Source organism: Vulpes lagopus, chromosome 1 (assembly GCF_018345385.1).
Source record: "Vulpes lagopus strain Blue_001 chromosome 1, ASM1834538v1, whole genome shotgun sequence".
NCBI lineage: Eukaryota > Metazoa > Chordata > Mammalia > Carnivora > Canidae > Vulpes > Vulpes lagopus.
In genome coordinates, this window is record NC_054824.1 from 133,165,544 (window position 1) to 133,188,169 (window position 22,626).

A 22,626-nucleotide genomic window follows, 5' to 3' on the forward strand; every position below is an offset into this window, starting at 1 on the left:
GGTTTCCATAAAGTACTTAGCACAGTCTTGGTATATAGCTAAATAGTAGTTGTCATTGTAGAACTTCCCAAGTCACACAAGCAATGAGGAGCTAGGATTTGGACTTTGCTACTCTAATTCCAAACCTATGTGTTTTCCCTGACAAAAGATTAGGAATAGGGTCAGGTTCATCTCAGAAGTTGGCAATAGGGGTATATTTTTTCATATTTATCATGCAAACATGTTTGCAAGCATGTCTTTTACTTTACCTCTCTAAATGTGATTCCTCAGGTTAAAATAAGACTATTAATAACCACCTTAAAAATTTGCTTAGAGTATTAACATTAGGTATTCAAAGCCCTTAATATGGTGCTGGGTCATAGTGTATATTTAGTGTTCACTTCTTTCCCTGTGCTCTGCACAAGACTTGTTTAGGCACCCAGAACAATATATGTAAATATTAGCCCCTCTACCAAATACACTGATAGTGAGTGCTCTGCAGAAATGTGGCTTTAACAGCAAATGTGAATGACCCTGCAAAGTATTGTCCCTATGCACCATTGGCACATTCTTTTAATGTCTTGAGATGTGTCCTCCATTTGTTTTTCCTCTAAATACAGGAGGGTAGGGAGTAAAATTCTTGGATAGTGCTTGAGTTAGGATTTAATGTTGTGTTCCTAGAACTAATGTTTCTAGGGTCACTTAAGGCCTCAATGGTGTTACTGATCATGGATTTCTTCCCACAATTAACCCTTTGTAAAAAACTTCTGGAAGAGTTTATTTAATTCCCTTCAGAGCAGTGGTTGTAAATCTATCTGCACATTGGAATCACTTCAGAAGCTCTTTAGAAGTATCTAGTTCTATGTCGCTTGGTCTAAAAACACCATTTGGAAGCTCCTTCTCTGGAGCTGCACATCCTCTAACTACCTAGAGTCTGGTACACTGACATTCTCTTAGTCTCTCTCTCTCTCTCCCTTCCACCCCCGGTACCCCACCCAACCCCACCCCAGTACTCTCCTTGCCCTTAGCAATTTTCTTTAGCTATTGTCATCCTCTCTCCAGGGCATTACCAGAACCCACCAATAAGCTTACACTGACAAAAATCGTTAAGAAGCCCTCAGAGTTCCTCTTATTGATCTAAATTGTTGAAGTTGGGTCTAACCACTAAGACATAGAATTGATGGCAGTCTTCTCTATGAAACGCCTATATGGTACCATCATCCTCTGAGTAAAAGGGAAAGACTCCTAAGGAAATCATTCGTAATGTTTTTCTACCTTTCTCTTCCTTCTCTGCTTTCTTCTTCTTCACCTCTGCTTTATCACCTTCTAATACACTGTAAAATTTCCCAATGTATTTTATTTATTGTCTGCTTCTTCCCCTCTCCTCTACCACCTGGAATATAAACTTCATGAGGGCAAGGATTTTTTTAAAGCTTGCTTTATTTATTTATTTACTTACTTACTTACTTACTTGAGAGAGAGGGAGCAGGGAGAAGGGCAGAGAGAGTAGGAGAAGGAGAGAAGCGACTCCCTGCTGAGCAGGGGAGCTGGAGGCAGAGCTCAAACTCACAACCCTGAGACCATGACCTAAGCTAAAATCAAGAGTCAAATGCTCAATGGACTGATCCACCCAGGTACCCCAGGGCAAGGACTTCTTTTATTATATTCATTGCTATATCCCTGTCCTAGAGCAGGACCTGGCACATGACAGACATTCAATAAGAATGAATGAATGATGACAAAGTAACTGTTTACTTTTCGATTTACCAGTTTATGGCATTCCTATAGACAATTATTTTCCATTAGGTCTTCTTCACATCTACAAAAGAACCATAGGCTTGTGCCCTGCTTATACATTTAATTGTGCTTTTTACTTCTCAGAACTTACTTACATTTTCATCTACTTTCAGATGTTCCCATTTAATAAGAATTGAAAGATATCTAGACTTTCAGGAAGTTTTCAAGGAGCAGATTCTCAATTGTGAGCAGTTTTAGCATGTTCTTTACCTTAGGATTTGATTGCTTGGACAGTGACTCACAGTTCTCTTCACTTAGCTATTCCTTTCCTTATGTTCTGCCAAAGTATACAACTTCCTCTAAGCCTCTGCTTTGGGCCATGGCTACTTTGTTATTCTGGTTTTGTCAGGTTAACATCCTGCATGCAGATAGGCAGCATGGCTTCAAGGAAAGGGCAATAATATGAAAGGCCAAAGACTGGGATTCATCCGTCTGTATCAGCAGCAAAACCTTGACAGAGTCCCTTGACCACGTGGAACTTTAGTTCAGCCTTCCATCCTACACGTGAGCCTTACCCTTTGTTTAGAGATGAAATCATGTGCATCTTCCTCTTGATTTTAAAGTAGTGAGAATAAAATGAGAAGTGAACATTTTCAAAAACAAATAATTGATTTCAGAATAACGTGTTTTAAACTGTCCTTCAAAATCTTTGGATTTTGTGCTGGCCAGTAGTTTGGAAACATTAAGTAGATAAACATGGTACCCATCATTCATAGCATGGTGCAGAGCAATCATGTGGGTATCTTTGACCTTCCCAGTTGATAGGGGACTGGGTGCACTTTACATTCCCAGAGATTGTGCTATGTGAACATGTGTTTACTGGGGTTTTTCTTTTTTAATGTTTAAGTGAAACCATGTCTGGTAAACATCAGATCTTACTTTAGAGAGGATGCCCAGAGAAAAATAGAAAAAAAAAGGTTAACACCCTTGAAGTCCAAATTGAAATCATTAGCCACATTGAAAGAGGTAACCATATCTTAGTGTAAGCTACATGCTTTGCCTTAGGGAAAGAATAGCCAGGCTTGTGCCTGATAGTTTCAAAAAGGCCGCTGGGTAAATCAAAGACTTTATCAACAAGAATGCTTATAATGGAGAAGCATTCCTTATAAATGAATAATGTAGTTAATGGTCATTGGCTAATGTATCTTAAGCTCAACTAGACATCTTTATATACTGTTTATATATTTAAATATATATTTGTGTGTGCATATATATCACTTATATTTAACACATTTTCATTTGAGTATAGGTGATACAGTGTTTCAGATATACAACATAGTGAATCAACTTCTCTGTACATTATGCTGTGCTTATCACAAGTGTAACTACCATCTGTCCTGTTACATTGCTATTATAATACCATTGACTATATTCCTTATGCCGTCTTTTATCCCTATGACTTACTCATTTCATGACTGTAAATCTGTATCTCCTACTCTCTTTCACCCATTTTCTCTATCCTTCCATACTTCTACTCTCTGGCAACCATCTGTATTTATAGGTCTGATTCTGCTTTTTATTTGTTTATTCATTTGTTTTGTTTTTTAGATTGCACATATGAATCATATGGTATTTATCTTAATCTGACTTATTTCACTTAGCATAATACCCACCAGGTCCACCTATACTGTTGCAAATGGCAAGATCTCATCTCCTTTTATGGCTGCATAATATTCCAGTATGTGTGTGTCTGTGTGTGTATATATACCACATCTTCTATACCCATTCCTCTATCAATGGACAGGTGCTTCCATATTCTGGCTATTGTAAATAAACCTATAATAAACATAGGGGTGCATGTATCTTTTCAAATTGGTGTTTTCAGATGGTATTTCTATTTGTAATTTTTTGAGGACCCTCCATACTGTTTTCCACATTGGCTGTACCAATTTACATTCCCACCAACAGTACACAAGCATTCCTTTTCTCCACATCCTTGCCAGTACTTGTTATTTCTCGTCTGTTTTATGTTATCATTCTATGGTGTAAAGGGATCCCTCATTGTAGTTTTGATATTTGACACCTTTCATATTTTCCCCATAAACTATTTGCTTTTCATATTATGGAATATGACCCCCCCCTGAAAAATATGATGGTTCTTTTTTTTTCTTTCAACCCACATTTTCTTTATTTCAGGTGGAGAAATTAATTTTAACATTTTGTATTTTCCATAAGTTTTTATGAATAACTACAAAACTCAAGAGATGGATATATATGAAAATTCTTTGGAAAGAATAAAGAAACACATGAATATTGTTCTTTTCACTAGCCTTAAAACTTCTGGATCCATCATCTCACTGAAACATCCTTCCTATATCCTTTTAGAGAATATCAGTAAGCCATTTGGTATACAAATCCTACTATTACCCAAAGAAAGGAGATTCCAGGTTGATCTTGAAGCTCTAGAGTAATTGACCAATGTATTACCTGTTTACTTATCAAGTCTTTTGTTAATTTTTTTTTCTGTCGTGAGTACATACTAAAGTATGACTGTTACTGAGATTGAGAGTTTATCATCTTGTTGAAATGTAAGTCTCTTGGCAGGCAAGGGCACAATGATACTGTTTTACATGTGAGAGGCTGTTTCTTCCTTTGGGAGAGCTAGGAGATTCTGAGATGGGTTGTAGTTTGTAGGGACCCTGCTTAACACCCTGTCACAAGATATGGGCCACTGAAAACGAGAGCCCATTGCTAGAGCCTAAAAGAAAGGCTCCCAGGCAGCCTGGTGGCTCAGTGGTTTAGCGCTGCCTTCAGCCCAGGGCCTGATCCTGGAGACCTGTGATCAAGTCCCATATCAGGCTACCTGCATGGAGCCTGCTTCTCCCTCTGCCTGTGTCTTTGCCTCTCCCCCCCCCCACACCCGTGTCTCTCATGAACGAATAAATAAATAAAAATCTTTAAAAAAAAAAAAAAAGAAAAAAAAAAAAAAAAGAAAGGCTCCCAACCCAATAACAGTATAGCAAGCTAGAAAGCTGACAAACCTAATTGCACACCTCATAAAAATCTTCTATATACTTGAGTTTCTTAACATGCATGAAAAATTCATCCTTTCTAATTTTTGATAGTTTAAAAGTATTATGGATAAATGTTTATGTTTAATAATAGTAATACCTAAGGAAGATGTGATAAAATGCATGCCTAGCCAGTGAGATTGTTTTTCAGTGGGATTATTTTGTAAATGCTATGCATTAGTAAATAAAAAGATGCTAAGAGTTATACCTTGGGGATTTTCTTCTTTCTGGGGCTCTGAGTAACCCTGAGGAGGTACTTTGAAGAGTCAGAATGAAACCCAGAGCTGGAATACCATGCCAGTCCATGCTGAGGGAGAGGATAAGAAACTTATTTCTTATTGAAGGCTGTATCTTCCCTACAGCCTAGAAGTTTGCTCATTAGAAATCACCACAGTCATATACTTAGCTCTTGGTATAACTTGATGAAGGCTAGAAGTATCTTGCCTTGGGACACCTCTCCTACCAGATACAGATTGAGCTATTTACCACAAATGGCATTCTGTGTGGACTTTCATTAGGATGTTTCTGTGTGTTTTCCTTCAATGAAGTGGTTCCCTCCTGCATGGGTAGTTGGAAGTACTGTGCCACCTAGCTCAGAGGAGAATCCTCAGTTAGTGACTTTTCATCCCATTCAGCTCCACATCTGCTGTCTTCACAATCTCAGCTGACGACTGAGAAATGTGCTGTTCCTAAAATAAAACTTCTCTGTAGACCAGTTGATACATACCACTGCCAACTTCTGTCTTCTGGATTTGGGGAAGAAATGGACTGGCAGAAGAACCAGATTCTGGTAGAAGCCGAGGTGTGGCATCATCTGAGATCATAACTGTAACATAAATCACTGATTTCCAAAGTAACAAGCTAAGTGGTGGCAGAACTAAGACTGGAACTGGCATTGAAATCCCTGGACCCCTGACCACTCTGGACCCTAGGAGAGTTAGGAGCCAGTAGGATTGCTGTGGTACTTGCCCATGAGCCACCCTCTGCCAGAATTGCACGTTCTCTTCACTCCTCCTTCAGGGGCTGCTGGAACTGAGCAGCTTTTCCAGAACTGTCCCCTTCTGGAAGTTGATACTTCACCACAGCTTGCCCCAATTATTTTATCTTTTCCCTTTGGATATACATATTTTTGTGAGCAGTAAAATGTTGTTATTGATATTCAGCTATAGGTCACATGGCAATGAGTTTTATTCCGACCAGAAGGTCTCATGCTAAGATTGTAGCTTTATATCATGACCTCAGTGGATTGGATGTCTTTATATCAATGTGAAAATTTTAATTTCATGCCCTGCAGACTTCACAGTCGTGGATGCTTTCTCTGGTCCTGTTGTTGCACAAAGGGTAAATCCCTAGGTCACATTCATTTTAGGCTGAAAAAAAAGTAAAGTTGATCCATTTGAGATCTCCAAATAAAGATAAAAATCTATTGTCCGAAAGCTCTTCTGTGAGAGGGGAGGAAGAGTGGGAGAAGAATTCTTTTCAGCCAATGTGGCTTTCCATATGGGTGAGTATGGCCTCAAGTCACAAAAAAGGAGGGAACCTCTCTGTTAACATTGGCTACTGGTACAGATATCCTCAAGGGACGTCTGGGTGGCTCAGTGGTTGAGCATCTGCCTTCCGCTCAGAGCGTGATCCTGGATTTGGGGATCCAGTCCCACATCGGGCTCCCTGTGAAGAGCCTGCTTCTCCCTCTTTCTGTGTCTCTGCCTCTCTCAGTATGTCTCTCATGAATTAATTAATTAATTAATTAATTAAATCTTTTAAAAAAAGATATCCTCAAATGTTTGGGTATAAAAACCAATCAGACTGGGGCCAACATCTTTTTTAATCAGTTATTGCTCGCAAAAAAAAAACAAAAACAAAAACAAAAACAATATTTCTCCTCCACACAACTGTTTATTTGAAAGAGAGAAGGAGGGATCCCTGGGTGGCGCAGCGGTTTGGCGCCTGCCTTTGACCCAGGGCACGATCCTGGAGACCCGGGATCGAATCCCACGTCAGGCTCCCGGTGCATGGAGCCTGCTTCTCCCTCTACCTATGTCTCTGCCTCTCTCTCTCTCTCTGTGTGACTATCACAAATAAATAAAAATTAAAAAAAAAAAAAAGAAAGAAAGAAAGAAAGAGAGAAGGAAACATTGTAGTAAAGAAAATTGTCAATGTAAAGTCTGGAATAGGTTAAAGCAAATATGATGGAAACAAATCAGAACTTAATATTTAAATTTGGTATTTAGTATTATTTTTAATGAAATAAAAAGCTTATATAGACAGGTTTTCATATCAGAGGTTTAAGATTTAAAAATACCCACAGACTAGTATTATAATTTAATAACATAAACTATTTAAAATTAATTTCTGAGAAATATATTAATTAGCCCTTACAAAAACCATGAAATAGTATGTGGCTTTTAATGAGCTATTTCAAATTTCCTTTCTTGCCACCACCTTCAGCCCTAAAGTCAGGAGTAGACTGCTAAATAAGATCAATTGCTTATGACATAGGCACCCAGCTTTCACCTCCTGATAATATCAATTGTAATCCTTCTTAGTGGGCTGTGTATAGGACTTAGCAGAGTTAGCAAGGATCCATTCAAGAATCTGTTTGCTAACAAGTGTTTAAAGAAACTAATACCAGTGATTTGACAGCAATTACTTAAGCACTTATACTTATTTGGGACAATTGCAGCAGTGATACAGATTTTTTTAAAGTAACATTTATATCACCTGTAATCCTACCATCCATTGTGTGTACTCTAAACACTGTATATAACACTGTTAATATTTCAGTAGTGTATTTCCTTCCAATCTTTTCTCTTTTGCTTTTTTATACACTTTCTTTAGACTGAGTTTTTCTAAATCATGAAATATCTGGGAGTTTAAATAGCAGAAAAATGTTTTTGTGTTAACCATTCCATGCATAAGTAAGAAAGAGATAAGTGAGAATTAGCCATGCTAAATGAAACTGCCTAGATTGACCTATTAGCAAGGTTGATTATTGGAGTGACAATGCACATGTTTTTCTTCTAAGTTTACCTTAGGGATGCTACAATGTGATTGTGTTTCCAATAAAACTTCTCTCTTTTTTCTTCTTTATTAGATCTATACAGAAATTTAATCTGTAGCATAAATCACTCCTATAAAGTGTATGCTATATTCTGTAACTCCTACATCTGTCTTCAAGATAAAAAAAAATTATGTACTAAAGTTAAGTCACATAATTAGAATGTATTTCTTTGTAGAGGAAAAAATGATTAAATGGAATTTTCCTGGTTAGGAATAATGCAAGACAAAGGCATTTACTGGAGAATGCCACTCAAATTTGCTGGTTGCCATTCTACTTTGTCAGTTTTCAGAAACAGAGGTAGCTAAAAACCAAGCCATATTGTTTTAACTTTTAGGCAGACTTGCAGTCTGTGCTAAGAAATAATACTATTCTCTTGCTCAGAGCCTCTCGTAAGACACCAATGTTGTGTTTTCACCTTTGCATACCCCATTTATTTATTCTTTTACCTCCTTCCTTCCACTTATCATTGATCTTGACCCAAACAAGGGACATCAGATTCAATTGCTATGCTGGCCTAGTGCCAACTACAATGAGCCAGAAGGAGATTCTGGCCTTCCTGTCAGTTTTCATCAGATTCAGTCTTTCTTATTGACACTTCTTGTATTTCAGCATCAGATTCATTGGGCTTTTCCTTGTCATCCAGTTTTCTAAGTTCTTTCAAACTGGGATATATAGTTGATCTGTATGGGTCTTTTTACTACCAGAGCACTCGGAGAAACCACCATGGGTTCCCCAGTCTTGGTTATGCTCTATTAAAAGTCTGGTTTCTTTCTCATCAATTTCTGCTTTTTCTATCCATTTATTTATGATTGAAATATTTTCACCCTATTTGTTATCCTTGTCTTCTTGACTCCCTTTCTGTCCTACCTTTCTACCAAATTGTTCTGATTTTCCTAGCATCAGTAAAGCCTAACAAAGGAAGTTGGAACAGTAAATGAGATACAGTTTCTTGAACTATTTCTTACACTCCTACCCGCCCCACCCCCACCCCTGCAACAGAGTAACATGGAAGGAACATTAGGTGCACTCTAATCATGTCTTTTTAACGTGGTCCAGGTCAGAGGTATATTCATTGGGAGAACATCCTGGTTATCATAAGGGCAATCAAAGATGGCTTGCATTGACAGCTTATCAATTGCTTCACCCATGGTGTTCCATTTTACATTTAATAGAGGAGTGGGCCATTGCCTTTTTTGGGGACACTGTGTGTGGTTGTACTTATTATCTATCCCAAAAGGTTGGATATTCTCTCATACATAATTTTCATCCACAGTCTCATAGATAATGGGCAGGTAGAGGGCATATATTAACCCAAACATGCCTCCCTCCCCATGCAGCCATATCCAGAATTAGGGAAATGGTCTTTGAGTTCACAGTCCCAATGAATCACTTAAAGTGATGACTCTTCTGGAGCTATCTATACCTATCAACAAATTGGGTGACCTCTTTAACCAAATATTCACGGGTTTCTCTTGTTTCATGATTTTGCCCTCAGCCAACCTATAACATCTTTGTGACCAGAGGATAGAGAGGTATAATCTGCTATCTGAAATTAGAAGAATCTCAGGTCTCCAATTTACAATGAATTCCTGTTTGAGCTTGCTCACTGTCAGTTCTGGTCTCCCAGCTTCAACTGTGGCCCTGAAAGCAAGGAGAACACCTTCCTTGCCAGTTCATTCTGTCCCCTCTAAAGCAACCCTGAACACCTATTTTTTTCTTAAGCTAGAGAGAACAGCCTGTGGCACACACACAGAGAAATTATGTGGGGTGTGTGTGTGTGTGTGTGTGTGTGTGTGTGTGTGTATAAGAGGAGGGAGTTATTTCTTTTCTGCTAGGTTGTTGTCCTCAATAGGTTCATATAAAGGTTATAAAGTCCATCAATTCATATTGCCTTTCTCTTTGAAGGTACACATGGTCATAGAACACTATCATTCAGTTTTGTAATCTTAAACTTCAAACAATGCACTGATGAATTATTTATGTTACAGAATGTGTTTTCAATAATGTGTAGCATAAAATGGAATGAATGCATCCATATGTGCCCTGAACTTTCTAAAGTGCATTCTAATAAACAGGGTAAGCTAGCATCACTTTGGCCTGGTAGAATTTATAAGCAAGCACTTCTCTTGCTTTGGGGTTTCTACATTATGTTCTCTGACAAGCAGCTTACTGCTTTTCCTCCTGGAGCCTAACAGGTAACATTTTCCGACTCCAAGATAACAATGCTTTTCTCTCAAGATAACAAAGGTTGAGGTCTATAAATTTCACTTGTCATTTTGGCTTCCAGTCATACTAAATTAGGCTTTAATTCATAATTAGTAGTACGTTACAGATCCATAGAAAAGAGAATATTTTATATTAAGTGGAACTATCTAATCTCATGATTTCATGAAACAATTAAGACTTCTTTTAAGTTTTTCAGTACTTAAAAGTACAGGCATGGATATCAGGGGTGGTAATTATTTTTAATCTGTATTTATTTCCTGCAACAATGACAGAAAGAAAAGTAATTCTGCTTAACATTTGACGAGATACAGCATCCTTTCCTGATTAAAACTTTTCAAAGTATAGGAATAGAGGGAACATATCACAATATCATAAAAGCCATCTATAAAAAGCCCACAGCAAATATCATTCTCAATGGGGAAAAACTGACAGCTTTTCCCCTAAAGTCAAAAACATGACAGGGATGCCCACTCTCACCACTGTTATTCAATATAGTACTAGAAGTTCTAGCCTCAGCAGTCAGACAACAGAAAGAAACAAAAGACATTCAAAATGGCAAAAAAGAAGTCAAACTTTCGCTCTTTGCAGATGACATGATACTGTATATGGAGAACCCAAAAGACTCCACCCAAAATGCTAGAACTCATACAGCATTTCGGCAATGTGGCAGGATACAAAATGAATGCACAGAAATCAGTTAATTGCATTTCTATAGACTAACAATGAGACTGAAGAAAGAGAAATTAAGGAATCTAATTGCACCAAAAACCATAAGATACCGAGGAATAAATCTAACCAAAGAGGTAAAGGATCTATACTCTAATAACTACAGAAAACTTATGAAACAAATTGAGGAAGACTCAATTCCATGCTTATGGATTGGAAGAATAAATATTGTGAAAATGTCATGCTACCCAGTGCAATTTACATGTTCAATGCAATCCCTATCAAAATACCATGGACTTTCTTCACAGAATTGGAACAAATAATCCTAAGATTTGTTTGGACCCAGAAAAGACCCCAAATAGCCAGAGGAATGTTGAAAAAAAAGAAAACCAAAGCCTGACTTCAAGCTGTATTACAAAGCTGTGATCATCAAGATAGTATGATACTGGCACAAACACAGACACATAAATCAATGGAACAGAATAGAGAACCTAGAAATGGGTCCTAAAGTCTATAGTCATCTATAGTCATCTAACTCATCTTCAACAAAGCAGGAAAGAATATCCCAAGGAAAAAAAGACAGTCTCTTCAATAAATGGCATTGGGAAAATTGGCCAGCCACATGCAAAAGAATGAAACTAGACCACTCTCTTGCACCATATACAAAGATAAACTCAAAATGGATGAAAGATCTAAATGTGAGACAAGATTCCATCAAAATCCTAGAGGAGAACACAGGCAACACCCTTTTTGAACTTGGCCACAGTAACTTCTTGCAAGATACACCCATGAAGGCAAGAGAAACAAAAGCAAAAATGAACTATTGTGACTTTATCAAGATAAGAAGCTTCTGCACAGCAAAAGAAACAGTCAACAAAACTAAAAGACAACCTACAGAATGGGAGAAGATATTTGCAAATGACATATCAGAGAAAAGGTTAGTATCCAAGATCTATAAAGAACTTATTAAACTCAACCGCAAAGAAACAAACAATCCAATCATGAAATGGGCAAAAGACATGAACAGAAATCTCACAGAGGAAGACATAGACATGGCCAACAAGCACATGAGAAAATGCTCCACATCACTTGCCATTGGGGAAATACAAATCAAAACCACAATGAGATACCACCTCACACCAGTGAGAATGGGGAAAATTAACAAGTCAGGAAACCACAAATGGTGGAGAGGATGTGGAGAAAGGGGAACCCTCTTTCGCTGTTGGTGGGAATGTGAACTGGTGCAGCCACTCTGGAAAACTGTGTGGAGGTTCCTCAGAGTTAAAAATAGACCTGCCCTACGACCCAGCAATTGCACTGCTGGGGATTTACCCCAAAGATACAGATGCAGTGAAACGCCGGGACACCTGCACCCTGATGTTTATAGCAGCAATGTCCACAATAGCCAAACTGTGGATGGAGCCTCAGTGTCCATTGAAAGGTGAATGGATAAAGAAGATGTGGTCTATGTATACAATGGAATATTACTCAGCCATTAGAAACGACAAATACCCACCATTTGCTTCGACATGGATGGAACTGGAGGGTATTATGCTGAGTGAAATAAGTCCATCGGAGAAGGACAAACATTATATGGTCTCATTCATTTGGGGAATATAAAAAATAGTGAAAGGGAATAAAGGGGAAAGGAGAAAAAATGAGTGGGAAATATCAGAAAGGGAGACAGAACATGAGACTCCTAACTCTGGGAAATGAACTAGGGGTGGTAGAAAGGGAGGTGGGCGGGGAAGTGGGGGTAACTGGGTGACTGGCATTGAGGGGGGCACTTGATAGGATGAGCACTGGGTGTTATTCTCTATGTTGCCAAATTGAACACCAATAAAAAATAAATTTATAAAAAAAAAATCTGAGAGAAGAACACAGGCAGCAACCTTTTTTCACCCTCAGCCACAGCAATTTCTTGCAAGACACGTCTATAAAGGCAAGGGCAAACAAAAACAATAATGAACTATTGGGACTTCATCAAGATAAAAAGCTTCTGCACAGCAAAGGAAACAGTCAACAAAACTAAAAGGCAACCTGCAGAATGGGAGAAGATATTTACAAAATGACATACCAGATAAAGGGCTAATATCCAAGATCTATAAAGAACTTGGCAAATACAACACCCCAAAATCAAAAATCTAATCAAGAAATAGGCAGAAGACATGAACAGACATTTCTCCAAAGAAGACCATGACAAAATGCTCCACATCACTTGTCATCAGGTAAATACAAATCAAAACCACAATGAGATACCACTTTACACCAGTGAGAATAGCTAAAATGGCAAGACAGGAACCAACAAATGTTGGTGAGGATGTGGAGAAAGGGAAACCCTCTAAACACTGTTGGTGGGAATGCAAGCTGGTACAGCCACTCTGGAAAACAATGTGGAGGTTCCTCAAGAAGTTAAAAATAGAGCTACCCTACGGCCCAGCAATTGCACTACTGGGTTTTTACCCCAAAGATACAGATGTAGTGAAACAGTGGGACACCTGTGCCCCAATGTTCATAGCAGCAATGTCCACAATAGCCAAACTGTGGAAGGAGCCACGAAATCTTTCGATAGATGAATGAATAAAGAAGATGTGGTATACATATACAACGGAATAGTACTCAGCCATCAGAAAGGACGAATATCTACCATTTACATCAACATGGATGGATCTGGAGGGTATTATGCTGAGTGAATTAAGTCAATTGGAGAAAGATAATTATTATGTGGTTTCAATCACATGTGAAATATAAGAATAGTGAGAGGGACCATAAAGGAAAAGAGGGGAAATGAGTGGGAAAAAAATTAGAGAGGAAGACAAACCATGAGAGATTCCTAACTCTATGAAACAAAGGGTCACAGAAGGGGAGGAGGGTGGGAAGGGTGAGGTAACTAGGTGATGGTCATTAAAGGAGGGCGTGATGAGATAAGCACTGGGTGGTATACTATATGTTGGCAAACTGAATTTAATTTTTAAAAACTTTAAAAAAAAAAAAAAGAAGAAATAGTGAAAGGGACCATGAGGGAGGGAGGGGGAACTGAATGGGGAAAAATTAGAGAGGAAGACAAACCATGAGAGACTCCACTCTGGGAAACAAACTGAAGGTTGCTGAAGCAGAGGTAAGTGGGAGAATGAGGTAACTGGATGACGAGCCTTAAGGAGGGAATGTGATGTGATGAGCCCTGGGTTTTATACTATATGTTGGCAAATTTAATTTAAATTTAAGAAAAAGAAATTTTTAAAAAAAGGAAAACCAAAAAAAATTCTGCTTAAATAATTTCATTTTTATATTTGCACAAGTTGGGATCCCTGGGTGGCGTAGCAGTTTAACACCTGCCTTTGGCCCAGGGCGCGATCCTGGAGACCCGGGATCGAATCCCACATCGGGCTCCCGGTGCATGGAGCCTGCTTCTCCCTCAGCCTGTGTCTCTGCCTCTCTCTCTCTCTCTCTCTCTCTCTCTCTCTCTGTGACTATCATAAATAAATAAAAATTTAAAAAAACAATATATGCTCCTCAAAAAAAAAAAATATTTGCACAAGTTGTCAGATCTGCCCAAATTTGCTTTCATATCAAAATCTGAGATCAAGACATTGCTTGCATAGTGATAGTCTTTTACCAAAACTCCCAAAGAACAAAAACAAAAAGCCAAGAGTAGGCATCTCAAGAATCTTGCATGATGGGCATTGTTGAAGAAGATTTGGAAACTTTCAGGAGGCTGTTGCTATTTATAATAATATCCTTGTGTGAAGACTTAACTCAGGACTGACAGCCAGGAGAGAAATGATACAGATCCATAGTACCTCTTATACAACTATTGGAGCCAAATGTATTTAAGAATTCACAAATTTTTAAGGTAACGTGGTGCGCATACCATGTGAGGTGTAGCAAAATTTAGGATTATTCACGTCAAATGGAATAAATGACAAGTATAAATAGTCTCATATCAGCTCAAATTGGATTTTGCAACCAAATAAGTTTGGCGTAGGTCAGATGTTGCTACCAAAAGGGTTATGAAAAACTTAGAGTTTTTAGTACTCTTAAGATTTCAAAATTACAGATAATGATTGTGAACCTACATTACCACTCTTGGACATTTTATTTATTCCTAATCCAGGAATCTCCATAAAAGGCAATGTCTGTGCCTTCCTCTAAATCACTTTCTCATACTGTTCTCAATAAAATGTGAGGCTACACAAATTATAGGAGGAACCCATTAAGATATTTCAGATCCAGATGGGTCACATATCAGTTTTCAGAGACAGATAACTGAACTAAACTGTTTTTATAATTATTCTCTTCTTCAGGAAGTACAAATTCGTGGGGATATTGTTTGAATAAGGCTTTCTCACACCCTAGTCTCCCAGCCAGCCAAGTGCCCTCTTTTGATGTAACCACTACCAGTTTCTTGTGTGTCCTTTTAGGGATAATTATACATGTACAGTTTTGACTATGTATACAAACGTGTGTACTGTAGAATTGCCTCATTCTTTGAAATCTATACATTGTTCCACTATATGTATGTATCATAATGCATTTAACCAGCCCACTGTCAAATGGACATTTGGGTTATTTGTGGTCTTTTATGATTGCAAACAAGGCTGCTATGAATATTCTTATGTATGTCATTCATACATGTATAAGGATATCTATGGGACAAACTCCTGGAAATGCAATTATTCGTCACACATAAGTTCCTGATGAATTTTTAAAGATACCACTAAATTGCTTCAATAGATATTGTACAACTTACATTCCCACTTTCAATATTTGAAAGTGTCTGTGCTATTACACCTTCAAGAGCATAAAAAAAGTTTAGTTCTTTGCCAGATTGAGATGTGAACATGATTACTTATAGGTATAAATAGTTATAACTAGCATTTCTCTTATTATGAATGAAGCTTTATATTTGAAAAATAGTTAGATGGCTGATATTCAGCTTTATATTTGAAAAAGATAGATGGTTGATATTCATTAACTATTCATAAATGCTACATACTCTCTTCTGTAATAAAAAATAAAAAGGGGGGATAGAAAGGGAGAGAAATTGAGAGAGGAAAAATATTCTAACACATACAACAGTAAATAGGAAAGTCTTGATGCAGGAAACAACTTGTTCATTCCTGAAATAGAAGACCACTATACACTGGAACATAATGAATGAAGCAGAGAATCATGTGAAATAAGAAAGGAGAAGCAGGTGAGGACATAAAATTCAGGGTCTTGTTGCCTACATCAGTCAGGATTTTCCAAAGAAACAGAACCAATGAGAGATGTGTAGATGGGAGGGCAGGAGAAGGGAAGAGAGAGTGGGAGGGACTGTATTTTAAGCAATTGGCTCATTAAGTTGTGAGGCCTGGCAAGACTGAAATTCATAGGGTAAGTCAACAGGATGGAAATTTGAGGTAAAAGTTGATGTTTACAGTCTTGACTGAAATCCATAGGGCAGGCCAGTAATCTAGAAACTCAGGCAGAATACCTGTTGCAATCTTAGGGCAGAGTTCCTTCTTCTTTAGGAAACCTTAGTCCTTGCTTATAAGGCCTTCAACTAATTGGATGAGGCCCACCTACGTTCTGGAGGATAATCTGCTTTACTTAAAGTCAATTGATTGTAAATGTTAATCGTATCTAAAAATATTTTCAGAGGGACGCCTGGGTGGCTCGGTAGTTGAGCGTCTGCCTTCAGCTCAGGTTGTGATCCCGGGGTCTTGGGATCAAGGCCCACGTCGGGCTCCCTGCAGGGAGCCTGCTTCTCCCTCTGCCTGTGTTTCTGCCTCTCTCTGTGTCTCTCATGAATAAATAAATAAAATCTTTTAAAAATTAAAATTAAAAATAAAATACTTTCACAGCAGCAGACTAGACTAGCGATTGACCAAAAAACTGGGCACCATATCCTAGCCAAGTTGACACATAAAATTAACTGTCACACTGTTTTGTACTTTAAGTACAAGGGGATGACCCTGAAGGGAATTGACAGGATATATTTTGAATTTGTTAAAACATTCTCTGGTTGCTATATGGAGGGGAACAGGAGTAAAATGGGAAACCATTGAGGCTGCTGCAGTAATACAGATGAGTGATGATAATAACTATGACCCAGGGGTTAAAAGGAATAGAAATAATCAAAACCATAATATATTTAGGAAGTAGCATCAACAGTATCTTATAGGGAAGAGGGCAGTGAAGTGTCAAGGATGACTCAAGATCTTTGGCTTTGGGATTGGAGTGGATGAGAGAGCTTTTTTTGAGTGAGAAAACTGGGAGAAGAGGGAACAGATTTACCATGGGAGAAGGGACAGAGATAGGACAAAAATGAAGATTTTTAAGTTTGAGATGCATCAAGATATCCAAGTGGAGAAATCAAATAGATGATTAGATTTTAGAGCTTGGACTAAAGATAATAAATTTGAGAATTGACACAGAGATCACCTCAAGAGAAAAAGTACAAGGAAAAAAGCTGAAAGGAAAAGACTACTGACCTAAACATGAAGAATGCCAATATTTTGAAGTTGGATAGAAAAAAAAAATTAAAAACTAGAAATGAGGGGACCTGGGTGTCTTAGTGGTTGAGCATCTGCTTTTGGTTCATGTTGTGATCCCTGGATTCTGGGATTGAATCCTGCATCAGGCCTGCTTCTCCCAGTGCATTTGTCTCTGCTTGTGTCTGTGTGTCTCTCATGAATAAATAAAATCTTCAAAAAAAAAAAGAAAGAAAGAAATTTGATCCACAACCTGCAGCCCAGGTAACCAATGCCTTATTTTATGATAACCACTGAGTTACTTCAACAAATAGTCTTTTGTCTATAACAGATTTCCTTTCTTTTGTAATGTCATTTATTTGTTGAAGTAACTAAGTCATTTGTCTTGTAGAATTTCACGCATTCTGGGACGTGTATGGTTGTGTCCTATGATGTCATTTACTATTCCTCCATACTTTGTATTTCATGTGAATTGACAGATCTAGAGGTTTGAATAGGCTAAAATTTAATTGTTCTATAGTAAGAACACTTCATAGATGATGCTGTGTACTTTCTACTGTAATAGGTAAGTAAAAAAAATAATTACTGGTTGTCTTACTTTTCATGATTATAAGATGGGTAAATGGGCTTAGATGATGTCATCCTGATTTATTGATTATAAAGGTCTCTGTCAACCTTTCCCTTAAGGTTTTAGCAGCCATTGATGATTGCTGAATAGATTAGGGGCTGCAAAATTATTCATTTTCTATTGTTATTCTTCACTTATTAGTTGTGATTTTTCTGGAAAGAAGAACTATCAGGATTTTTTTAAATATTGGGAGATACTAGAGCTCGTTTGAATGCTGATGGTAGTGATTCAATTGAGAGAGAAAAAGTAATATTAAAGAGAAAGGAAATGATCAAACAATGGAGGTCCCCAAGAAGGTGACAGAGGATGGAATTCAGAGCAGATAAGGAACAGTTGGCCTTTTTTTTTTAGAAGACATTCACTCCTTTCATTGTAACAGCGAGAAGAAAGAAATTGAATGCAGATACAAGGAACTTGGTAGTTTGGTGCTCAGAATAATATATATATGGTTTTGCTTTTTTTTTTTTTTTTTTTGAGAACAGTACTTTCTTTCTTTTTAATACTTTATTTAAATTCAGTTTGCCAACATATAGTATAACACCCACTGCTCATCTCATCATGTTTTTAATGAACTATACGAGAAGGTCACTGACAAGGAGGTAGGGGAAACTGGAGGAAGAAAGTAGAAGAGCAAAACTTTTAATTCTGCTTTTATGTTTAATGAGAGCTTAAAAAAAATAACTGAAAATTCCTGCAATACCAATGGCTTTGTTGGAGCCTCTGAAACTAAAATTTTTTCTTAGAAATCTTATCTTTTCAAAGGGATTCCTCAAAGCTGTCTAATCTCTTTGATGGAAAGATAAATCAATAATTTGTTCCACTTTATTTTACCGTATTTTCTCTCTTTCTTCCTGCGATCTCAACTTGATTCTCAACAAAGAAGGATTCTCTTTCCAACGTGGCGTGTTGGGTAACCATGCCCTTTTTGCTCTGTTCTTTTTTTTTTAGTGGGGAGGGGCAGAGGGAGGGAGAAAGAATCTTAAGCAGGCTCCATACCCAGTGTGGAGCCAATATGGGGCTCAGTGTCACAGCGCTGAGATCAAGAGTCACCCAAAATCAAGAGTCTGACACTTAACTGACTGAGCCACCCAGGTACCCCGCTCTGTTCTTCTTACCTTTTATTTACAAGTTTGTCATGGAGATCTCTCTTAAGAAGACAGTATGAATCAAACATGAAGGTAGAATTTGATCTAAAATTTGTACTTACTTCTCTGATGTATAAGGACAGAACAGGATGAATGACAGCTACTTCACTTCTGAGTACTGTGTCTTATACAACTGATATCTGTTATCCTTCTTGTTACTTAATCCTTGATGTAGATTTCAATCACATTATTATACTTTTTGAAAAATTTGATTACTTGATCTAAAAGAAAAGCTAAAATACATCAGATGAAGGATTGGAAAAGGATAAATAAAATTATCTCTATTCACAGGCAGAATGATTGCCTACATAAAAAATGCCATAGACTCTAGAGAAACTTCCTAAAACTAAATGAGTTTAAAGGACTACTATAAAAGGCAACACACAACATCCAATACTACTTATGTACACTAACAGTGAACAATTAGAAACTGAAGTTAGTTCACAGTAGTTCCAAATAACTGGGACAGTCTACCTTTAAATAATATTAATGCATGCACCTGTGTGGTATAAGACCCATACAACAGTATACTTCCACTCTCTGCCTTGGTGTTATTCTTATTATACATTTAACTCCTACATATTTTATATTCCACTTTGTTTGTTGAAGTATAATTTATCAATATTTTTCTTGTATTTGCTATGCTCTTGATGGCATATCTAAAAATTATTTGCCTAACTCCAGGTCACAGAGGTCTTTTCCCTGTATTTTCTTCTAAAAGTTTTACAATTTATGTTTCATAAATTAACATAATGTTCCATAAATTAAATCTCATAGTCTATGATCCATTTAGAGTTAAATTTCTTTAAAGACAATTTTTTAGAGTAATTTTAGGTTCACAGCAAAATTAAGAAGATACAGAAATTTCTCATATACCACCTATGCTCACCTGCATAATCTTCCTCATTATCAACACACCCCACCAGAGAGTTACATTTTATTACAGTTGATAAACCTACATTGACACATCATAATCAGCTGAAGTCCATAGTTTACATAGTACACTCATGGTGTTGTACATTCTGTGAGTTTTGACAAATTTATAATGACACGTATTCATCATTTATAGAATCATGCAATATCAGAGTGTTTGCACTGCCCCCCTGCCCAACCCCTGGCAACTAATGATCATTTTTTGTCTCCATAGTTTTGCATTTTCCAGAATGTCGTATAGTTGGAATCATACAGTATGAAGCCTTTGCAGATTGGCCTTTTTATATTAGTAATATACATTTAAAGTTCTTCCATGTCTTTTTATGCCTTGATAGTTTTTTTTTTAATGCTGAATAATATTCCATTGTTTTTTTGTACCACTATTTATCCATTCACCTACTAAAAGACATCATGGTTGCTTTCAAGTTTTGGCTACTGCAAATAAAGCAGCTATAAGCATCCACGTGCAGGCTTTTGTGTAGACATATTTTTAACTCTTTTGGGTAAATACCAAGGAGGACAATTAACAGATCATGTGTTAAGAATATGTTTAGCCTTGTAACAAATTGCCAAACTGTTTTCCAAAGTGTCTGTAGTGTTTTCATTCCACCAGCAATGTATGAGAGTTCCTGTGTTCCATATCTACCAGCATTTAGTGTTGTCAGCGTTCCAGTTTTTGGCCTTTCTAATAAATGTGTTGTGGTATCTCATCATTGTTTTAATTTGCATTTCCCTCATGACATAAGATGTGGAGCATCTTTTCATATGCTTACTTGCCATCTATATTTCTTCATTGGTAAGGTATCTGTTCAGGTCTTTGGTCCATGTTTTAATTGGGTTGGGTTTTTTTTCTTATTATTGGGTTTAAATGTTCTTTAAATATTCTGGATAATAGTCCTTTATCAGATGTATCCTTTGCAAATATTTTCTCCCAGTCTGTGGCTTGCTTTCTCGTTCTCTTGACACTTTCTTTTGCAAAGCTGAAGTTTTTAATTTTTAAAATTTTTTTATTTAAATTCAATTTAGTTGGGGCACTTGAGCAGTTCAGTGGTTGAGCGTCTGCCTTTGGCTCAGGTCACAGTCCCAGGGTCCTGGAATCAAGTCCTGCATTGGGTTCGCCACAGGGAGTCTGCTTCTCCCTCTGCCTGTCTCTGCCTCTCTCTCTGTGTCTCTCATGAAAAAATTTTGAAAATCTTTTTAAAAAAATAAATAAATTCAATTTAGTTAATATATGGTATATTATTAGTTTCAAGGGTAGAATTTAGTGATTCATCAGTTGCAAATAACAACCAGTGCTCATTAACTGTCCTCCTTAATGTTCATCACCCAATTACCCCATACTCCACCCAACTCCCCTCCAGCAACCCTCAGTTTGTTTCCCAGAGTTCAGTGTCTCTTGTAGTTTACCTCCCTGTTTTTATCTTATTTTCTTTTTTCTTCCCTTCCCCCATGTTCATCTGTTTTGTTTCTTTTTTTTTTATTTTAAACAACTCTTTTTTTTAAGATTTTATTTATTTATTCATGATAGTCACAGAGAGAGAGAGAGAGAGAGAGAGAGAGAGAGAGAGAGAGAGGCAGAGACACAGGCAGAGGGAGAAGCAGGCTCCATGCAGGGAGCCCGACGTGGGATCCGATCCCAGGTCTCCAGGATCCCGCCCCGGGCCAAAGGCGGGCGCTAAACCGCGGCGCCACCCAGGGATCCCTGTTTTGTTTCTTAAATTCCACATATGAGTGAAATTATATGGTATTTGTCTTTCTCTGACTGACTTATTCACTTATAATATTCTCTAGTTGCATCCATGTCGTTGCAAATAGCACGATTTCATTTCTTTCGATGGCTGAGTAATACTCCATTGTTGTATATATACCACTTCTTTATTCATTTATTTTTTTTTAATTTTTTTAAAATTTATTTATGATAGTCACAGAGAGAGAGAGAGAGAGAGAGAGAGAGGCAGAGACATAGGCAGAGGGAGAAGCAGGCTCCATGCACCGGGAGCCCGACGTGGGATTCGATCCCGCGTCTCCAGGATCGCGCCCTGGGCCAAACGCAGGCACTAGACCGCTGCGCCACCCAGGGATCCCCCTCTTTATTCATTTATTGATGGACATCTGGGTACTTTCCATATTTAGGCAATTGTGGACATTGTTGCTATAAACATTGGGGCACATGTGTCCCTTTGAATCACTATGTTTGTATCCTTTGGATAAATACCTAGTAGTGCAATTTCTGGGTCATAGGGTAGATCTCTTTTTAACTTTTTGAGGAACCTCCATACTGTTTTCCAGAGTGACTGCGCCAGTTTGTATTCCCACCAGCATTGTAAGAGGGTTTCCCTTTCTCTGTATCCTCACCAACATCTGTTGTTTCCTGAGTTGTTAATTTCAGCCATTCTGGCAGGTGTGATTGTGGTTTTGATTTCTATTTCCCTGATGACAAGTGATGTGTGGAGCATTTTTTCATTTTTCATGTGTAGGTCTTCTTTGGAGAAATGTCTGTTCATGTCTTCTGCCCATATCTTGACTGGATTTTTTGGTTTTGGAGTATTGAGTTCGTTAATAAGTTCACTACGGATTTTTGGATATTAGCCTTTTATCTGATAAGAAGACATTTGCAAATATATTCTCCCATTCTGTAGGTTGCCTTTTAGTTTGTTAACTATTTTCTTTGCTTTGCAAAAGCTTTTTATCTTGATGAAGTCCC

At 37.6% G+C, this 22,626-nt stretch overlaps 1 protein-coding gene across 15 annotated transcripts in view; it reads left to right on the forward strand.

The window, feature by feature from the left end:
* KIAA1328 (KIAA1328 ortholog) overlaps positions 1–22,626 on the forward strand; it is a 350,207-nt gene that overhangs the window by 307,841 nt on the left and 19,740 nt on the right. The gene's annotated exons all lie outside the window — the stretch shown is intronic.